This window comes from Euprymna scolopes, chromosome 8 (assembly GCF_053919585.1).
Source record: "Euprymna scolopes isolate OS-2025 chromosome 8, ASM5391958v1, whole genome shotgun sequence".
In the NCBI taxonomy this organism is placed as follows: domain Eukaryota; kingdom Metazoa; phylum Mollusca; class Cephalopoda; order Sepiida; family Sepiolidae; genus Euprymna; species Euprymna scolopes.
Genome location: NC_136489.1, coordinates 116,279,879 through 116,300,246, shown reverse-complemented (window position 1 = coordinate 116,300,246; position 20,368 = coordinate 116,279,879). Strand labels below are relative to the sequence as shown.

The 20,368-nt window shown below is 33.1% G+C and overlaps 1 protein-coding gene across 13 annotated transcripts in view; it reads right to left on the bottom strand.

Annotated features, from left to right (window-relative positions):
- Positions 1–20,368, bottom strand: part of LOC145283718 (complexin) — a 665,844-nt gene that overhangs the window by 550,956 nt on the left and 94,520 nt on the right. For 3 of the 13 annotated variants that reach the window (XM_080132759.1, XM_080132764.1, XM_080132754.1), the window contains exon 2: positions 1,571–1,619. The exons of the other annotated variants lie outside the window; for them this stretch is intronic. The gene's annotated coding sequence lies outside the window, so the exon portion shown is untranslated. The remainder of the gene's footprint in view (positions 1–1,570; positions 1,620–20,368) is intronic. 13 annotated transcript variants of the gene reach the window in all.

The window sequence follows — 20,368 nt, the reverse complement described above, 5'->3', positions numbered from 1 at the left end:
GCTGTGGAACGGGCTTGTCTAAATCCATATTGTTTGTCAGTCAGAAGTTTAGCATCTGTAAGGTGATGGACTAGAGCATGGTTAATTATGGTCTCAAATATTTTGGCAAAAAGTGGGAGGAGGCTAATGGGGCGATAATTTGATGGGTCAGTCCTTTCGCCAGAATTCTTAATACTGGTACAAAAGAAGCAGTTTTCCAACAGCCCGGAAAGCAAGCTTCATTAAGGCATTTGTTGTAGAGTTTGGAGAGAACTGGAGCTACTTCGGCTGAGCACTTTTTCAATAGCACAGCTGGGATGAGATCGGGTCCACATGCTTTTGAAGTGTCAAGGTTTTTTATGATAGCATGCACCTGAGCAGGGGTGATTTTCAGATCGTCTAGCGTGGCGTCTGTCCGCATAGGAAAGTCAGGTAGGGGGTGGTTGGAAGGGTCCAGTGTCGAGTTTGAGGCAAACCGACTGGCAAGCATGTATATATATATATAAATTGTTTGAGGCAAACCGACTGGCAAGCATATATATATGTGTAAATATATATATATATATATATATATATATATATATAAATATATATATATAAATATAAATATATATATATATATACACAGAGAGAGAGAGAGAGAGAGAGAGAGAGAGAGAGAGAGAGAGAGAGAGAGGTGTTATTTATTTGTTTTTGTTTGCAATACTTTTTGAACGAATTCAATTATTTATACGTAAATGCATTTTTACCTAAATGCAAGATGGGAATAATTTTCACGTTTAGCGATTTGGTACCCCACAAATGGGGAGCGGCATATATTTTGTTTAAAATATAATTATCCAATGATACGTGTTTCATCGTCTACGATTCATCAGAGCGGCTGAATCTGGGTCCCGATTTCGAATCTCGCTAGATTCAGCCACTCTGGCGCGTCTTAGACGACGAAACACGTGTCAGTGGATAATTATAATTTCAACACTAAAGATATATTTTTGTTATTTTATAGACGTAACTGGTTATCTTACCATTATTGGAACGTATTTGTATGTTGCAACTATTAACATATCGATTTCTATATCACGTTAATAAACATCGAATTATATATATATATATATATATATATATATATATATATATATATATATATATACACAAGACGGAAGAAAAGATTATGGGCTTCCATAACTACTAAGAAAGAAAATAAATCATAAATAAATATTGGTTATAAAATTTATTTCTATTTTTAAGTGTGCCAGTTATTTTTATTTTCTCTTGTTTTTCTCCAAACGCGTATTGAAAGCGGGGTTTAATATGAGGCTCAACCAATGACTGCTTCCTGTCTTTTTTTTTTATGTGTGCATATAAATTGGAATGCTTCCGTGCGGATGAGCGTGTACATGCGAGTGTCTGTGTGTGTGTGTGTGTGTGTGTGTGTGTGTGATCGGACCGGTGTGTGCGCGTGTATGTGGCAGGCGTGTGTCTACATACATACGTAAAGCAGACGCGAATGAAGAGAACGAAGGTGGCAAAATTAGAATCTCTACGTGGTTGCAATCTTATAAATATATATATTTTTTTGAAGCGCACATACCCGAGGGCAAGTTCCTTTCTAATTGCATCAGTGAATATATTTTGAGCACCTGCGTGGGAAAAATATATTGGAAAAATAATACGTAGATAACTACAACAACAACAACAACATCATCATCATCATCATCATCATCATCATCATCATCATCATCATCATCAACAACAACAACAACAACAACAACAACAAGAAAAAGAAGAAGTAGAAGAAATGATTACTCAAATACAATAAAGTCCATTTAAAAATAAAAATAAATTCTCTAATATTTTCAGGAATACTTTCGTTCAACCTATATTTAATACGAATAAAATTATATATACACACATATATATAGATAATGCCCTACATGAAAAAAAAATCTCTCTCTCTCTCTCTCTCTCTATATATATATATATTTATATATATTTATATATATGTACATGGTGTTCAGTTTACCAGATTCATTGTTATACCAATCGATTGGTTAATGTTTTCAGCAGCCAATGGAAGGGCTTTTCTCAGACAAGTTTCCGCTGACTTCTATCCTTCGACACTTTGTTCAGTTTTGATTAGAGGTTACTCATCCTTATTTTGTGAATGTCTCGAATTTAACGGTGACCTTGTTTGAAACAAGTGCGGGCTTGGAGTACATTTTCTCATTTTTTTGGTATTATAGTATATAGGGACATTTTAATATATATATATATATATATATATATATATATATATATATATATCAAACAAGGCTGCAACTCACAGATTTTAAAATTATACTGTCATCATGTCATTAACAGACAATCGTGAGATGATGGCTCTAAGTTTAAATGAGTCTATTATTATAAACTGAACAGGTACTACCTTTCAAGAAGAACATTAAAATGGCGTCATATTGCCACATCTGGACAGGAGCTGCTCAGCGCGCCCTACCTAGCCTTGATAGTGTTCAGAACCAGCTTCGAAACCTAGTAGACGATATATTTTCTATTCCCTGCAACCTATTTCCCACAGAAAAGACATAACGAGTCTATTTCTGCTCTAGCGTTATTTTCGTGGCAAGTGCTCGACTGAACTCCAATCTATGGAGACCCCTTTGTCAAACTTTTACAAAAAAAACGCTCAACTTGTTACAACCACTATATACGATTTTCCCCATTCTATAGCTGTGCCTAAATCTAAACACAGGTTTCTATGAAAAAAGCTTCTTTCCCAGAACTGACCGCCTGTAGCCCACTGTTCTGCTGTCCTGCTTCCTTGTCAAATACAGCATCGTAACCTTCAAATCCAATCTAAACACGTTTTTGTTGAGCCGTCCACACATATAATAAAATTCTACCCAATTAAGACCATTAACGATTACTACACTACTGTTAGGTATTAGTCTGTCAACGCTGAGTAGAAATCATTTATTATAATCATTATAATATGATAATTTATTATAATCAAGGACTATCTGTCGGTCTATCTAATTATCGGTCTATCTAATTATCGGTCTATCTAATTATCTATCTGTCTAGAGAAGATATTAACAGAGATTGAATCGTGGGAAACAATGTTCAGCGAGAGTACAGGTGTAGAAAGGGTCAAGGGGTCATGTTGTAACATGTATCAAACTTGGTTGACCGGTCAGTTTGCACCGGAAGTATGAAGCGAGAACCAGACGTGACATGTCAGGTGCTCCAGTGTGAGTAAGCTGAGTTTAGTTTAGTTGAGTTGAGTCTAAGGAGTCGAGGAAGCAAGATGGGTTTAACAGGTCTCCCCATAAGGAGGCAACGGTTTCCAAATGGATGCAGAGAAACGCCACAAGTCCAAGATCGTCGATTTCATTCCATACTGCGTAAGACGAGTTGCCTGAGAATAAAATAAACCAATATATAAAAACATACATCGTCTTATGTCTGTCTTGCATGCGTGCTTATTATAACAGCAGAATCAGGCTACCCTAAGACGTTGGCGAATCCCCCAGGCAGCGGCCAAAAGACAGAAGGCCACGCAGCGACAGGTATGTCGTTATAAATGTACTATGAAGAACATGCAATACACATACACACCCATGAACACTAGATATGTCACGGGCCGGGAGATAGACGTTTAGGACACGTGGACAATAGTCCGTTAAACACGCAGTTAGAAACGCAGATTTAGATAAGAATACATAAAAAACGATTTAGATAAGATAAAATACACAACATTACCACATTAAATTCATTAACCCTTATTCTAGAGTGGACCCCGGGCCTTGATAAGTGGTAACTTCAAAGTAGAATAAAGATTGCACTAACTTTTCATCATTTCTAGGGACCATGAAACCCGTTGTAACTCAGGAGTTCTGCTGGATGAGTCGTAACCTTTGTCCAGCCGAGGATCGAACCTACAACCGTCGCATTGACAGTCGGCAGCTTTCACCAACGGACCAGGAATCAGGGCTGTAAACACTTTTCCTCGAGTGTGTATCAAATCCACACCCCGTCTGTCGCAACAGTGCTCTAACCATCAGTTTGTTTACAAACAAATTAATAGTGGGCTTCGCTTAATAGCTTAAATACCCGTCGGGTGAAAATATATTTACAAAGTGCTCAACCCAATATATATATATATATATATATATATATATATATATATATATATATATATATATATATAAAGGTTGAAAATATTGGGAAGGGATATAATAACTGCCATTAGCATATTAAGTGATACTCTTTGTGCAAACAAATCGAGCTTAGGCATTTAGAGGATGTCAAAATATCATTAATTCACTACCTGCACAGACCACAGCCCTATAGCGTAATGGTGAGAAGCCTTGACTGTCGTTTGGGCGGTCGGGTTTCGATCCTGGCTTGAGGTTGTTGCCTGTCTAGTCTATCTGATGAGCTGTAATACAGCGAAACAGTACTGTATGTGGATGACTAAACACACATATATATATTTAAAATAAACATTGAAGCATCTATGCGGTTGGATTAACATTTCAATATTTTCATGTTTCGTCAGGTCTCCAATTGAATTTCGCAGTTCGATAGAAAGATTATCTTTTTTCGAACTGCGAGGTTCAGTTGGAGTCCTGACGAAACATGAAAATCTTGAAATGTTAATCAACCCGTGTAAACTTAAAAACTCTACACTTTAGTACTTTTGATTAAATATTGCTTTTTAGTTAATAATATATCTGAAATTCAGTAATATATATATATATATATATATATATATATATATATATATATATATATATATATATAAACTAGCAAAAGTACCCGTCGTTGACTGAGTTCAAAAACAGCCTACGGAAAATGGACTCTGATTTATGAAAGTATTATAGGTTATGAAAAGGAAGGGTTGTAAAGAGATAGCTTCGAATTTGAGGTATCAAAACCAAAGCAAAATATGATGAAATTAAAATAAAATAGATAAACCCCATGATTTATTATACCATACCTGTTCACACTGAAACACTTATCACAATATTCTGTGGATCTATATTAAAAAACCTTGTTAAACTTTGTGACATATTTCCATTCTAAGGAGGTCAGGCGCGAACAAACACCCCATAATTTTATTATACCATATTTCTTCAAACTGAAACACAATTATCAAAAGTATACTGACGCAGATAGATAGGAATAGTCTTTATTAAAGTTTGTGCTTATTTCCATTCTATGGAGACCTGGCGTGAAAAAAATTATTATACCATCCCTATTTATGTTAAAACATACTTATCAAAGTATTATTATGTACATCTATATCATAACACTTGTAAACGTTTTATTTTTTTAAATTTTTAAATTTTTTATTTCTATACTTTGTGGACCAGGCACGTACGCAAACCCCATAATTTTAATGAATCATTATTATGCCGATCAAACATACCCATTCCTGTGTCTCGATACATCTTCTATCATTATATGTGATCAGTTTTCTATAATAGTCAACCATATAGGTGCCTATTCGGGACCAGACACACACACACAGACATTCAGCTTTATATTATCTATCTATCTATCTATCTATCTATCTATAAAAGTGAACGTGTCTGTGTGTCTGTGTACATTTCCCTACGCAATAATTCTGTCAATTTTTAGTCTTCAGACTCGAAATTTGATATACAAGGTACTGAGATTTGGGAAAATCGATGTGATCGGTTTTCGGCCAGAAATTTGTCTGTTAAAGGGTCAAAATTCAACGATTTGACTTTTGAGAACTCTACCAAACTCCTCCGACAATATGGGGTCAAAACACTTGAAATTTTAGATATAGGTTCCTTAGACATGGATCTAACTTAATAACTTGATTTGAGCCCTAAACAATAAAGATTAAGGGGTCATAATAGGGGTCAAAGTAAAAAAAATTGACCGTTTTTTTTGTTTTTTTTTTGCTCAGCATACACCTCCAAACATCCGAGCAACGCCGGCAACCATGCTAGTATATCTATAAAAGTGAATGTGTCTGTGTGTCTGTGTACATTTCCCTACACAATAATTCTGTCAATTTTTAGTCTACAGACTAGAAATTTGATATACAGGGTACTGAGATTTGGGAAAATCGATGTGATCGGGTTTCGGCCAGAAATTTCTATGTTAAGGGGTCAAAGTTCAACGATTTGGCCTTTGAGAATTCTACTAAACTCCTCCGACAATTTTGGGTCGAAACACTTGACATTTTAAATATTGGTTCCTTGGACATGGATCTAACTTAATAACTTGATTTGAGCCCAAAACAATAAATTTTAAGGGGTCATAATAGGGATCAAAGTTAAAATAATTGGCCGTTTTTTCTTTTTTTTCTCAGCATACACCTCCAAACATCCGGGCAACGCCGGGCAGCCATGCTAGTAGATATATATTAGAACAAGTAGTTAATTCTTATTGAATTCTTATTTCATTATATATATATATATATATATATATATATATATATATATATATATATATACTAGCAGGGGTTCCCGGCGTTGCTCGGGTGTTTGGAGGTGTATGCTGTGCAAAAAAGGCAAAAAAAAAACAAAAAAATGGTTAATTTTTTAAAACTTTGACCCCTATTATGACCCCTTAAAATTTATAGTTTCGGTCTCAAATCACTTTATTAAGTTAGATCCAGGTTCAAGGAACCTATATCTAAAATTTCAAGTGTCTAGACCCAAAATTGTCGGAGGAGTTTGGTAGAGTTCTTAAAGGTCAAATCGTTGAAATTTGACACCTTAACAGCCAAATTTCTGGCTGACACCGGTCACACCGATTTTCCCAAATCTCAGTACCCGGTATTTCAAATTTCGAGTCTATAGACTAAAAATTGACAGAGTCATTGCGTAGGGAAATGTACACAGACAGACAGACAGACACACAGACACACAGACAGACAGACAGACAGACACGTTCACTTTTATATATATATATATATATATATATAATATATATATATATATATATATATATATATATATATATATATATCTATAATGATTAAAAACTTATTCGTAGTATAAAACTTAAGAGAATTTCCACTAGGTTCATATAATAGTGTTCAATAGCAAATAGCAAATATTTATATTAATATTAAACCATAACGATATGTACAAGCTTCGCTACATTGGCATGGCAATGTTTCGATCTGTAGTCAATAATAACTAAGATAAAGTCTATTTTTTCGTTTAGGTGTTTATATTGAAAACCAAACTGAAAGGAAGATGAGTAAAAAAAACTAGCTTTAAAACTGAAAGTCATATGATCTGATTAAAAATAATATATAGAAAACGCTTCTATGTTTTGAAGTAAGGGTTAAAAGTGATATGTATTTTTAGTATATGTGTTCTCGAATGAGGGAGAGGGTAAATCCTAAATATTCGCATAAAATAACTGAAGGGATTACTTGAATTTTTACGAATTTGTCGTTTTGTATCACTTTTCCATAAAAACTAAACTAAATATAGCCTACATTACCAGTCTTTACGACTTACAGCTGTGTTCCGAAATTCTAATTTATCGGTTAATTGGTCCCCCGACAAAAGGAGGGTCGACATTTAAATTCGTCCTCGCCCGTTTGTCCGTTTGTCTGTCCGCATTTTTCTCAATAACTACGCCTTGAAATTTTTAGAAATTTTGCACACACATTAAACATGATATGTGTAAAAAAGTAACAGAACGTATTTTTCGCGAAAATTCCGGTTGTCCCCCCTATGTGTGCCTTTCGTGTTAAAATGGCTAAAATTGACACTTTTGTGCTTATTTAAAAAATTGATGCCTTTGATTTTTATATAACTTTCTGAAAAGTTGTAACTAACTGATTTCTATATAATTTTGTTTGTCTATACTTCGCGATAACTCTTGGGTGTGCCCCAGGGTCTCTTTTAGGGCTAATAAAAACACTCCATTTTTGGGACTATTTCACCATATTTGTCCAAAATTTTCTGTGTATGTCTATTTAGCCGTTTTTCATGGTGCTGAACTCAAATTTTAATATGTTAAGGCCTTGGTGACTTTTGGGGCTAAATAGGGTGGGGGCAAATAATGGACCTAGTCATTTCGTTTTTTTTTGCATGGTGCAGAACTCAAATTTACATATGTTAGGGCCTAAAACTGCACCGTTTGTTCATTTTCACCAGGATTTGACGTCTCCTGGGGACATTTGGGGCTAAATGGTAGGGGCAAATGCTCAACTTAGTCATTTTTTTAATGTCTCGTTCACTCTGCACTCACAGAGAACCATGCGTGCTCACTTGTTAGTTTAGAAATGCAACTTGTACATATACGTATTGAAACATATCTAACAGCGCGGATGTAAATACATGAGAAATGACGTCACCGGTAAAGAAAAAAAAAGACTATAGGAAGAGAAAGAGAACGATCACGTTAGGGACGGGAGAGACGTGGAGAGATAACGGTCGAGATCTCGTGAGATGCGCGGAAAATGTTCTAGATCACGTGGTGACGTCACGGCTGTTATAATAAGTCTCGTTGTTACACAGAAAAAAGCGAGTTGAAGTACTTTCCTATTCTTGGTCTTCTTTGCGACGTAAACTGAGATTACAACATTTGTAAAAATGTACAATGGTTAGACTTTTACACATATACTTAAGTTGATATAGATAGTGATGAAAATACGTTCATCTTTGTGGGTTCAAAGGATTGCTGAAATCTTCATGAAATAGTTACCATGGGTGAAATATTAAAATTACTATCTTTTTCTTTACTAGAGATCCACCGTTTGTAAAGGTCCGGAGGCCACTCAAGGATAAGGGTTAATAAGTGTCAGTCGAGACAACACTATGATGGTCGGTGTTGTTGGAAATTGGATAGGAATCAATTATTTAAGGGGGCGGCTCAAGAAGAACCTGTTTATGTTGGACCTGGAAACTACGATGTTATAGTCGGCTGGGAAGCAGCTTTGCGTTATTGCGTTCGACAGGTGAGCCGTACTTGGAGAGAAAAAATCCATGATTTTAGTTTAAAATGAGGCATATCCAGCCAAGAAACAGATAAAAAAGAACAAACGAAAATATCTTTAGAATTACAAATCCAAGTATTTTATCTAATGAAATAAAAAAAAAATATTTTTACTTGAACAATGACTTTTTTGTTTCTAGAGAAGACAAGGTTTTAAAGAATAACCATTTTTATAAGATGCAGATTTTTAGACACTTTCTCATTTCCTTTGAGCCGTTTTGCTATAATAAAAAGAAGACATGTCCTTTTCAATCCATTCAGTTCTGGAATTCATTGGGGGATTTTTTTTTTTACTTTGATTTTTCGCCTTCAATCGCAAATATTCCCCTTTTAAAGTCTCTGCAAAGAGACGTGTAATAATGTTCACGAGCAGGGTTCTAGCATGAAATGAACACGTCTCAAGTTGATCCACACCGTCGTCGGAATTGAAAAGACTTTATCGTACGAGTTCATTATGAATTCAAGCGTATTCCGTCTTACACTTGAGATTATGCTAATTAAATTCACTGGCAACTTTTTACAAATACAAAGTTATTCACTTTATACCCAGAAGAGATTATTTTTCAAAATCTCATTAAATAGATGGTTGCCAAATAACCCAGGAGACGCCGAGATGATGTCAACAGTTAAGCTACCAAAGAGTTCTCCTCTTGATTAAGTACAATTAGACTTGATAGTAAAGCTATAAAAATTTCCATCAATTTGTTATTTTAATACTTCATTGTAATACAGCTTCTTCTAAAACAGAGGCGAAAGGGAGAAACAGACCAAGGTCTCATGTATGATATGAAAAGAAACTGGAATCTTAGGGAGATACCAATCATATGAGTTATTATAGGTGCCACAGAGCTTATGAAGAAGAACCTGAAGTCCTACCTAACTAATATTCCTGGTGAACCAAGTGCAAAAGAAATCCAGACAATTGCACTTAAGAGGACAACGAGGATACTAAAAAGAGCTCTCGGTTGGTTTCAATAAAAAGCAGAGCAATGTTGGCAGCCGGTTTGGCTGCCTCATGACCAACGTTACAATCCTCAAAGGAAGAAAATTAAAAAAAATGGTAACTTCTTTCCAAGGACTGCAAAGTTATGGAACTCTCTTCCTGCTCACTGTTTTCCTTTCTTACGTTAGCCCTGGTCTTTTCAAGACTAAGGTCAATAGGCATCTCCTACCTCTGCGATAACCATCTTTCGTTCTTGTTAGCTTCTTACACCAAGTGGCTTCATACCTTGTCTCGAGCGGTTTCCATAAAATATCTCATTTATTAAATTTGAATGCAGTCATAGAATTAAAACAAAACATGTTTTCACTTTTTCAATATCGATTAATTCGATTAATTTTTAAACGAGTCAAGTGTTATTTGAAAAATACATGAAGCGATAACAATCTAATCTAGGAAATTATATCCGCCGGAATTTTAAAGGTTTGACATAAACAATATTTTAACTAACAAAATAATCATTGGGATTTCTTTATCTATAGACGAACTAATTACTAGATCAAAGTCCACATGCAAACAATATAGTCAAAGCAACATTAAATTATTAATATTATTAATATTGTTAGTATTGTTAGTATCATAATATTATTAATATCATTAATATTGTTAATATTATTAATATTGTTAATATTATTTATATTGTTAGTATAGTTAATATTATTAATATTGTTAGTATTGTTAATATTATAATATTATTAATATTATTAATATTGCTAATATTATTAATATTATTAATATTGTTAGTATAGTTAATATTATTAATATTGTTAGTATTGTTATTATTATAATATCATTAATATTATTAATATTGTTAGTATTGTTAGTATTATGATATTATTAATATTATTAATATTGTTAGTATTATTAATATTATTAATATTGTTAGTATTGTTAGTATTACAGTATTATTAATATTGTTAGTATTATTAATATTATTGATATTGTTAGTATTTTTCTACAATATCATTGGTTACATGGAATGTGATCGACTGAGCTCCAACTGATGATTCTACTTCGACGGTCATTCACGGTAGAAACTCGTCAAGCTCCCACAATACAAAGAATGTTTCCTTCTTCTTCCATGTTACTAGTGTCAAACGGAATTTCTATGAAAAGAATGTCTTTCCAAAAACTTTCCATCCATGGATGGCTTCCCTACTAACAACAACATGGTCGTCTTCAAACCCAAATGTAAAAAAATACTTAAACTGTTAGAAATATTCAATTTTTTCTATTTAATCATCATTTAAAATCGTCCCATAATATTCTTCATTAAACTAATAATGTATTCATCTCATTACCCCTTATGCTTGAGTAACTTTTAATGGTTGCGAGAGGTTGTGCGTTACGAAAAAAAAAAAAAATTAACGTCATCTTGATTATGATATAAAGAAAGAATTTATGTTAAAAATAAACTTTTAAACTTATATTTCGTGTCCGTTTCCTTACGTGATAGCATGATCATTCAGGACATATCCACAAGCACAGGAAGAATTGAATATCTACTAGACGCTATCCTCGAGTATCTAAGATCTCTCTGTAAAGGAGTTTGTTCGGACAACCTGACATGATGATACTTTCCCCTAGAAGTAAACCCTGACTAAATATTCAAAATCACAGAGTATTCACAACCCAAATAAGCTCCCTTTATTGTAGCCGCCTCACACTGATATATACGAGGAATGGTGCACCTTCTCAAAAAAGATGTTGCCTGTAGTAACATTACTAAGGTGGATACTCAACCAGACTAGATGAATTCTTGTTCTCGCATCCAGTAAGACAAAGGAAACAAAAGAAAGACATACTATAATGTAGTGCACTGGTCAATATGTGAGAGAAAAATTGATACTTGTTCAGAATTTGAATAGGCAGAGCCAACTGGCCGGTCGGCTTTGCTCGGAAAATGCTGGCTTTCGCCGATTGTCGCCGATTATCAACGCGTAACAACGCTACACAAGGAAAATACCGAAGAAAATATATAAATATAATGAAATCATCACACACACACACACACACACACACATACACACACACACATATATATATATATATATATATATATATATATATATATAACGAAAATAATGAAAGAAATAATGATCGATTTCTGTTTTATTCTTGTAACAAAATTTTAAGTGAAAAAAAGTAAGTTTTATTTTTTATTTATTTTTGTAGCCATTTCTCAACCATTTTTGTCAAACAAAATTGAATAAAATTAATAAGATAATCAATTTTTTTGTGTTTTTCATATTTTTTTAACTAAAATAAAAAAAAACCCCACTTTTTATGTATTTTTCATGCATTCTTTTTTTTTCTTGTTTTTTTTTGCAATTAATGTAAAGTAAGCTGTTTTTGCTATTTTGTTTTTACATATATATATATATGATTTTTACATATATATATATATATATATGATTTTTCCTGTACGATAGGCTGGGCAAAGTTTTTTTTTTTTTTTTTTTTTTAAACTAAATTAAATTAAGACAGCCGGGATATTCCCTTAGGATTTCACACCACTTAATTTATTGATTTTTTTTCCCCAATGTTTTCCTCAAAGATCGTCTGCTCTTTTGGCTGATCGGCAACTTACGTCAGATTACTGTCAAACACGAACGCATGACGTCATGTTCCGAACAAAACCGAGCGGACAGTTAGTTACGACTGGTTCAAATTCTGTACAAGTACCAGAAAATTAATATTCCTAATTTCTTTATAAATTCAACATTTGGGAAAATAAAAGAGAACAGTAATAGAATATCTCGAAATATATAATATCTTATATAAAGATTAAGTGTAAGCACCAGGAAGAAAACATCGACTGAAGTAAAATGAAAAGAAAGGGGGGAAAAAGTCGCACACATTGAATGCATATGGAAGAATAATTGATAGTTGGATATCATACTACAAGACCTTGTCACACCACTCTGGCATGGTTATACTTCCGATATAAAATGAACCCTTAGTAATTATTTAAAGAAACAATCTGGTGCGTCATTTCTTCAGGCCATCCAAGATGTACGTCTGGTTGCGGACTAAAACACCTCTCTGGATTAATAGAGAACAGTCCTAAATAACCAATAAGAAGCGGTTGATAATGGGAAAATTATACAAAAATAAGATGAAGAGAAATAAGATTCGATATTGACAGGCCAACAATCAGGATAAAAAGGGCTCTTCAATGTGTTTGCATATCAGGTAAAGAGATTAGCAATGGGATAAGTAATCTTGCTCCTGCAAATTGCACTCTAGCGATAACAGAAGCCAAACAAGGACAGCCATAAGGCTTTGGTAAAAAAAAGAGGTCCTGGCTTCATATGATGTGAAGCAACTCTCAAATAAATATAAGCGGTCTAAAAATTCCAGCGCTTATCAGTTGCACAGACGAAAGTATTATTTTATTGCTAACACGTACGGTAACACGATGAGACGATGGGCATATAATTTAGTCGTAATGAATGCGAAACTATAATAATAAAAAGTTGAATCATCTTGTTTTTGAAACGGAATTCGTAAAGCATTTTGCAAATCCCGATTTGTGTTTGGTATCATTTGTTTATTATACGAATCACCAGGTAATAGCAAAATAGTTATTAGGATTTGTTAAAAAATTATGGAATCCCTAAACGTAGAAGATTTGGATATGACCTTAAAAGATATCAAGTAGTGAGGCCCCACCCCCCTGAGGCCCAGGGGAATTTGGAGTTATCCGTTAATTACTATTGCGCTCCGTTCTACTTTTGCTCGAAGTGGTAATACATGTTAGGTCACTTAGTGTTATCAGATCAGGCTGTCTAGAGATACTGGTGAAAAATTCATCAAACATTGATGTTATTGTTTTTTTTCCGTTTCCCTTTGCAAAATTTAATCATGTTCTGCAGAGTCAAAAAAAAGCAAAAACAAAAAACAAACACTTTTATACAAAACAATCAAACCAAACTCCATGAATAAATATTTGAAGATATAAAAAACTTGAATAAATTCGTTACAAAATTACTGAATTCTGCATTAAATAACTCGAAAAGGATTAACATACCGTAAAAAATTAATCAAACCAAATTCCATGAAGAAATATTTGAAGATATAAAGAACTTGGAGCATATGAACTTTTTCTAAAATTACTAAATTCAGCAGACGGAAAAAGAATTGATATTCTGTAAAACAAAACAACCAAACCAATTCAAATCGAACCAAATTAAACCAAACCAAACCACAGGAAACCAAAGCAAACCAATGCAAACTAAACCGAATTATATCAAACCAAACCAAATCAAACCAAACGAAACCTCATCAAATTAAACCAAACCAAACCAAACCAAACCAAACCATATGAAATCAAACAAAACAAAACAGAACAAAACCAAAAGTAAATGAACGATATCCGAATTGCGACTAGAATATTCTTCTATGTTGCGCTCACAAAAATATGTGCGGTATGTTTATTGATGTCAATTATGAGATAAACGATAGAGAAAAATAGACAAACAAATGGAGAAAGAACAGAATCTTGGAAGACAAAACGAGGGAACGATAGTCGAACGAACGCCTTTTTACTGCTTGGTCAGGAGGTTAGGCACAAGATCAGATATCGTTCGTAAGAATCCAGCACCCTAGGATAAGCGCACTCTGGCCTATAAAAGTGCATGAGCAGCTCAGTCAGCATTTCCCGGTAGATGCGCTTTTCAAGGTGAAAAAGATTTATAGGGAAAACTTTCTAGAGCTGAAACAGCCATACTTCAGGCTGACAACAATGAAGCCATTGTCGGACTGAAGAACGATGTAAGCCAGACATACGACTGCGTAGTTCGCTAGTGATAAAATGCGCATACCCATATGTGAGAGAGATTAGAATAACAGTCTATAATCTGGAATTTGTTTTGTGTTACCCACATCAATAAGATAGAAGTAAAACTTTTTAAAGACCTAAAATAATTATTGTACGTATTTTCTTTTTATCATTTTTTTTATATTGTTTGCACTAACTACAAAATACAAAAAAAAAAGATAAAAAAAACAAAAAACAAAACAAAAACAAACAAAAAACAAACAAACTACAGAGTTTTTCTCGGATTTAAAGTCTGTTCAAGAAAGTTAATGTGCTATAATCCAAAAAAACCCTTATTAATATTGGGCTCCGTTACAACACGATCTACATTGACAACTTTAAAGCTTTTGTAGCGAAGGATGTGGTAGATTTCTTTTATTTTGTCAGTTTCCATTAAAAACTGCACTTTCATTTAACAACATATCGATTCAAAAATGAAACATTTTCTGAAAATAATTCACCAGGCGTAAAAGAATAATTTTAATCACGTTCGTGAAACGGGAACATCATTTGTCGTTTTTAGATGCTATTTTATGCGGATTACCGGAAGTTATAGCGATGTGTTAAATAAAGTAAAAGTAAAGATAATAAAATGTCTTTTTAAATATTGAAATGAGATCGTGAAATTTTGTTTCGTATATTGTTATTTTTTTTTTCAAATATTCATCAAGATGTCCATGAAGGAATACATAAATAAATTACCCTATGTTTAGTTGGCATGTTAACATTAAAAAAAAAAAAAACCTCAAGCGACTGAATAAGTAGAGATGTTTTTGATGAAATCTAATATATATTTAATGGAGATTTTATAACTCATTTTTTTTTTTTAGATATTAAAGGCGAGTATAATCTGCAAAAATCTTGAATAATCCGAAAAACATGATCATGTCGCGAAATTTAAAATGGAAATTTATGGGTGGTTTTCAAAAAAACAAAAAAACAAGAAAACTTTTCCTCGCGTGATAGATGGCAAGGAAACATGAAACTCGAGGGCGGTATGTTTCTCGTTTACGATGTAATATTTGAGATCGAGTTTTTATTTTTATTTTAAGCTTTCAAATTCTATTTTTCTTTGTTTGATGAATGAGATGAGACAATAAAGTCTGACAAATTTGATGGATTCATATAATTTCAGATATAAGGTCCAACTCAAATATTTTTTCAGATATAAGGTAAAAATCCAACATTATTGAGAAGAAAAATGGAAGAAAACATATTTTGAAGAAACGTCCACTTAATCCGCACGTTTAACGATGAACCTGTTATTTAAACCATTCAGTGTGACAGGCAAACTAAATGTTATTTCAATGTTAAGCGCGATGAGCCGATAACATTGTGTTGCGATATCATTTTTAATAATACTGGGTATGTATTTACTTTTTTTCTATCGCAGGAAGATGTGAAACAAGTCGGAAGGTGAGCAAAGTCAAGCCAGCGCCCCTAAAAAATTGCCTGGGAAGCTTCGTTTTAGGCAGTAATCACTGAAATTACTCGATCTGAAAGCCAGATGACAAGGCTTGATGGATTGATTACACAAGACGAATAACCAAGTCTGACAGCTAAAACTCATCGAAATGTCCGAGTTTCTGTCGGGCTGATTGCTGAGAATGAATTCTAGAGAGATATTACTACTACAAGGTTGAATGTGGAGAGTGCCAAGTCAGCGCCCCTAAAAAAGGAACACTCTGACCTAGCAAAAATTACCCGAACGGCCCCGTCGGCGTACCTCGATAGGGACGCTTCAGGCATTAAGCAATAAACTTACGCCCCCCCTCCCGAAATCCGGATGGCAAGACATAAAAGGATGGACCTCCTAGGTACTTCCTAGGCGGTTAACTCAGTGCAATAGGTACTGGGCCAGTTACCTGGTCCATCATCTGTTAGGCTGATAGTTGAGAACAAATTCTTGACTGCCCAGGTTTCCAAGCAACCGAAGAAGCGAGGAGATCCTACGTTAATAAATAAAAATTATATGAGGGTAATATTCTCTCTCTGTGCGAGATCGCGACACTTTAGTCGCTCAATCACTGTAGACCAGTTTCGTATAACGTTTATGCCTTTATAAATGTTTTACTTCGCTTGAATATCGTTTTGGTTGAATGTGGCTCTGTGGTTTGTTTGTTGCTCATAGAGACAGAGAAGGCTTTGTGGTGTGGTTCGAATTCCCCAACCAGCGGTAATCATAATAATTTCCTGCACTAATGATTCCGAAAGAATGAAACACTAAACTGAGTAGGTATTAAGCACACACACACATACACGCACACACATATATACTTAACCAATTGTAATAAGTAACCAAGAGTAACCTCCCCCTGTTTTATACTATCCTCCATTATATATATATATATATATATATATATATATATATATATATATATATATATATATCTGTTGATATTCTCAATCTGGCGAGAATTCAAGTTGGTAATTTTTGTGTTATGCAACCGAGTGATTTTTTGTCTCCCACTTTTTTCTCTAGCGCTTTCAATCAAAGATCGTCGTAGGAGTAATTTTGTTAAAGAGGCTCTTCTGTTGTCTTATAATAGATAATTTGCTGTATTTTATTTTCTCAAGATTATCTTACGATGACCATCATTGATCGAAAGCGTTAGAGAAAAATGGCTGAAAAAAATATAAACAAAACAAAAACAAAAAAAAACAAACAAAAAAAAACTCGGCTGCATAATACAAAATTTACCAACTGAAAATGTCCGCCAGATCGAGAACATCAACAAAAAAGTAAAAAAGAAAACTCAATCGCATTTAACCAGACAGTTAAACATGACAGAGATTTCTTTTTTTAAAACATATATATCTATATCTTAAAAATCATATATATATATATATATATATATATATATATATATATATATATATAAAACACATGTATATGTATATGTCAAAAAACATGTATATCTATATGTTAAAAAAACATATAAATCTATATGTTAAAAAACATGTATATCTATATTTTAAAAACATATATATCTATACGTTAAAAACATATATATCTATATGTTAGAAAACATATATATATCTATATGTTAAAAACATATATATCTATATGTTAAAAACATATATATATCTATGTGTTAAAAACATATATATCTATATGTTAAAAAACATATATATATATGTTAAAAACATGTATATCTATATGCTAAAAACATACATATCTATATGTTAAAAACATGTATATCTATATTTAAAAAACATATATACTATACGTTAAAAACATATATATCTATATGTTAGAAAACATATATATCTACATCTTAAAAACATATATATCTATATGTTAAAAACATATTTATCTATAATGTTAAAAACATATTTATCTATATGTTAAAAAACATATCTATTATATATATCTAAGTGAACGTGTGTATGTGTGTGTGTGTGTCTGTGTACATTTCCCTACGCAATAACTCTGTCAATTTTCAGTCTACAGACTCGAAATTTGATATACAGAGTACTGAGATATGAGAAAATATTTTAATCCGTTTTCGGCCAGAAATTTGGCTCTTAAGGGGTCAAAGTTCAGCGATTTGACCTTTGAGAACTCTACCAAACTCCTCCGCCAATTTTGGGTCTACACACTTGAAATTTTAGATATATGTTCCTTGGACATGGATCTAACTTAATAACTTGATTTGATCTCAAAACAATAAATGTTAAGGGGTGAGAAAGGGGTCAAATTAAAAAAAAAAAAATTGACCGCTTTTTTTTTTCTCAACATACACTTCCAAACTGAAGTTTGGCTGAAATGCTAGTATATCTATATTTTAAAAAGGCGAACTTAAATACCCACTTTGTAATTTGTCAATTAATTAAATGTTTCTATTTACAAAGCATAACTCTTTAATAGTACATGAAGTATGATATTTGAAGACATTTTCAGCTAATTTGCTTGACTCTCCTCTAAGTTAGTGGTCGCTTTTTTCACGAATATTATATTTGTGAAAAATAAAGACAATAAGAAATCCATTAGATAAAAAGAGAAAAATGAAACTTAAATAGCTGAAAGTATCTTCAAATAACGAAAGCTTGTAAATAAATAAAAATGACTACGTCGTGATAAAATTAAAAATATGTTTTAACGATTGAAGTAGAAACATCTTGTTGAAATCTTGTAAATAAATTTGTGAAGAAATTACTGAATAGTTATTTTTCAAATATCTCGATTTGGATTGGTAAGCCTCCCATGAAACGAGTCGAAACATAAAATATGTGTTAGGTTCCCCTACTTAACCAATTGTAATAAGTAATCAAGAGTAACCTCCCCCTTGTTTTATACCGTGCTCCTTTGAAGAACTCCATACTTTCAGTTGCGTTTGATGCGATATAGGCAAAGTATGGTATGCCAGATAGGGAAAGAGTGATAGAAATTTAGCTCTTGGGTTACTATATACCCTTCTGTATAAATTTTTACCAAGCTTTCCCTACATGACAACTAAAGCGTGTTTGTTTTATGTTTTGTCAAATAAATTGCATTGAGTTGAATTTTAAAAGAAATTCTTAGAAATTAAAGAGTAGCTATAAATTATTAAAGATGTAAAGAATTTACGGAGGGGGGGGGCGTGCAATAGCTAATGCATCTGACCCTCTTCTCATAGTAGTAGTTATAGTTATTAGTCTTTCTCTGCATAGAAAATACCCAGAGTTACGCGTTCTCAAATTGTTTAATGCAGCTCTGGAGACCGTTTTTGGTCAATTGGCTCTCTAACCACAACGTAATTTCGGAACTCAAGTCTGTATTTTATGGAAAACGCTTTCTTTTCAAAAACATCTTCATGGATGGGATGAGGTGCAAAGTCAGGAGAGTAGAGGTAATGCTTTTGATCCAATGATATTCCTGTTGTGGACCGAAGCTTTATCTTGGAGGAGGAGGAGGAGGAGGAGGAGGATAATTTTATTTTAATGTCGCTACACAATTAAAATCGTGTTGTGATTCAGTTGGTTGTAACAATAACAAAACGACTGTCATCGGCTTACAGAAAAAGTTTTTAGGCTTCTTTCAAAAAGCTATATATATATATATATATATATATATATATATATATATATATATACTAGCAGGATGACCCGACGTTGCCCGGGATTGAATGATGATTCAATGAATGTTTCAGACTCCAATATTTTTAGTGTCATCGAAATCGATGAAATAGCCCATTTTTTCAATCATATTGATTGAGCGCTGGCTCTAAGTATGAACTTATCGCGATGCATCTGGAGGAAGTTTCACATGCCTTTCGCAGTGACTAAGTTCACGACATGTAGTGGTCTATATTGCGCTGGAGAGAATCTAATGTTGATTTTATAAGATAATGTTTATATATGTAATGGGTTGCATTAAAGCTTAAAATGAAAAAGTCAAGTATCATGCTTCAATTGTGATCTACAGATAAACATTCATTATAAACGCGCTCATGTCATATCAAAGAATCTGCTGTTGATTTTATATGCCTGGCATTACTGGTTATGCGGTGATAATTGCTTGAATTGAAGTTTAAAATAAATAAGTCAAATATCATTGTGAAATTGTGCTTTAAACAGAAATATTC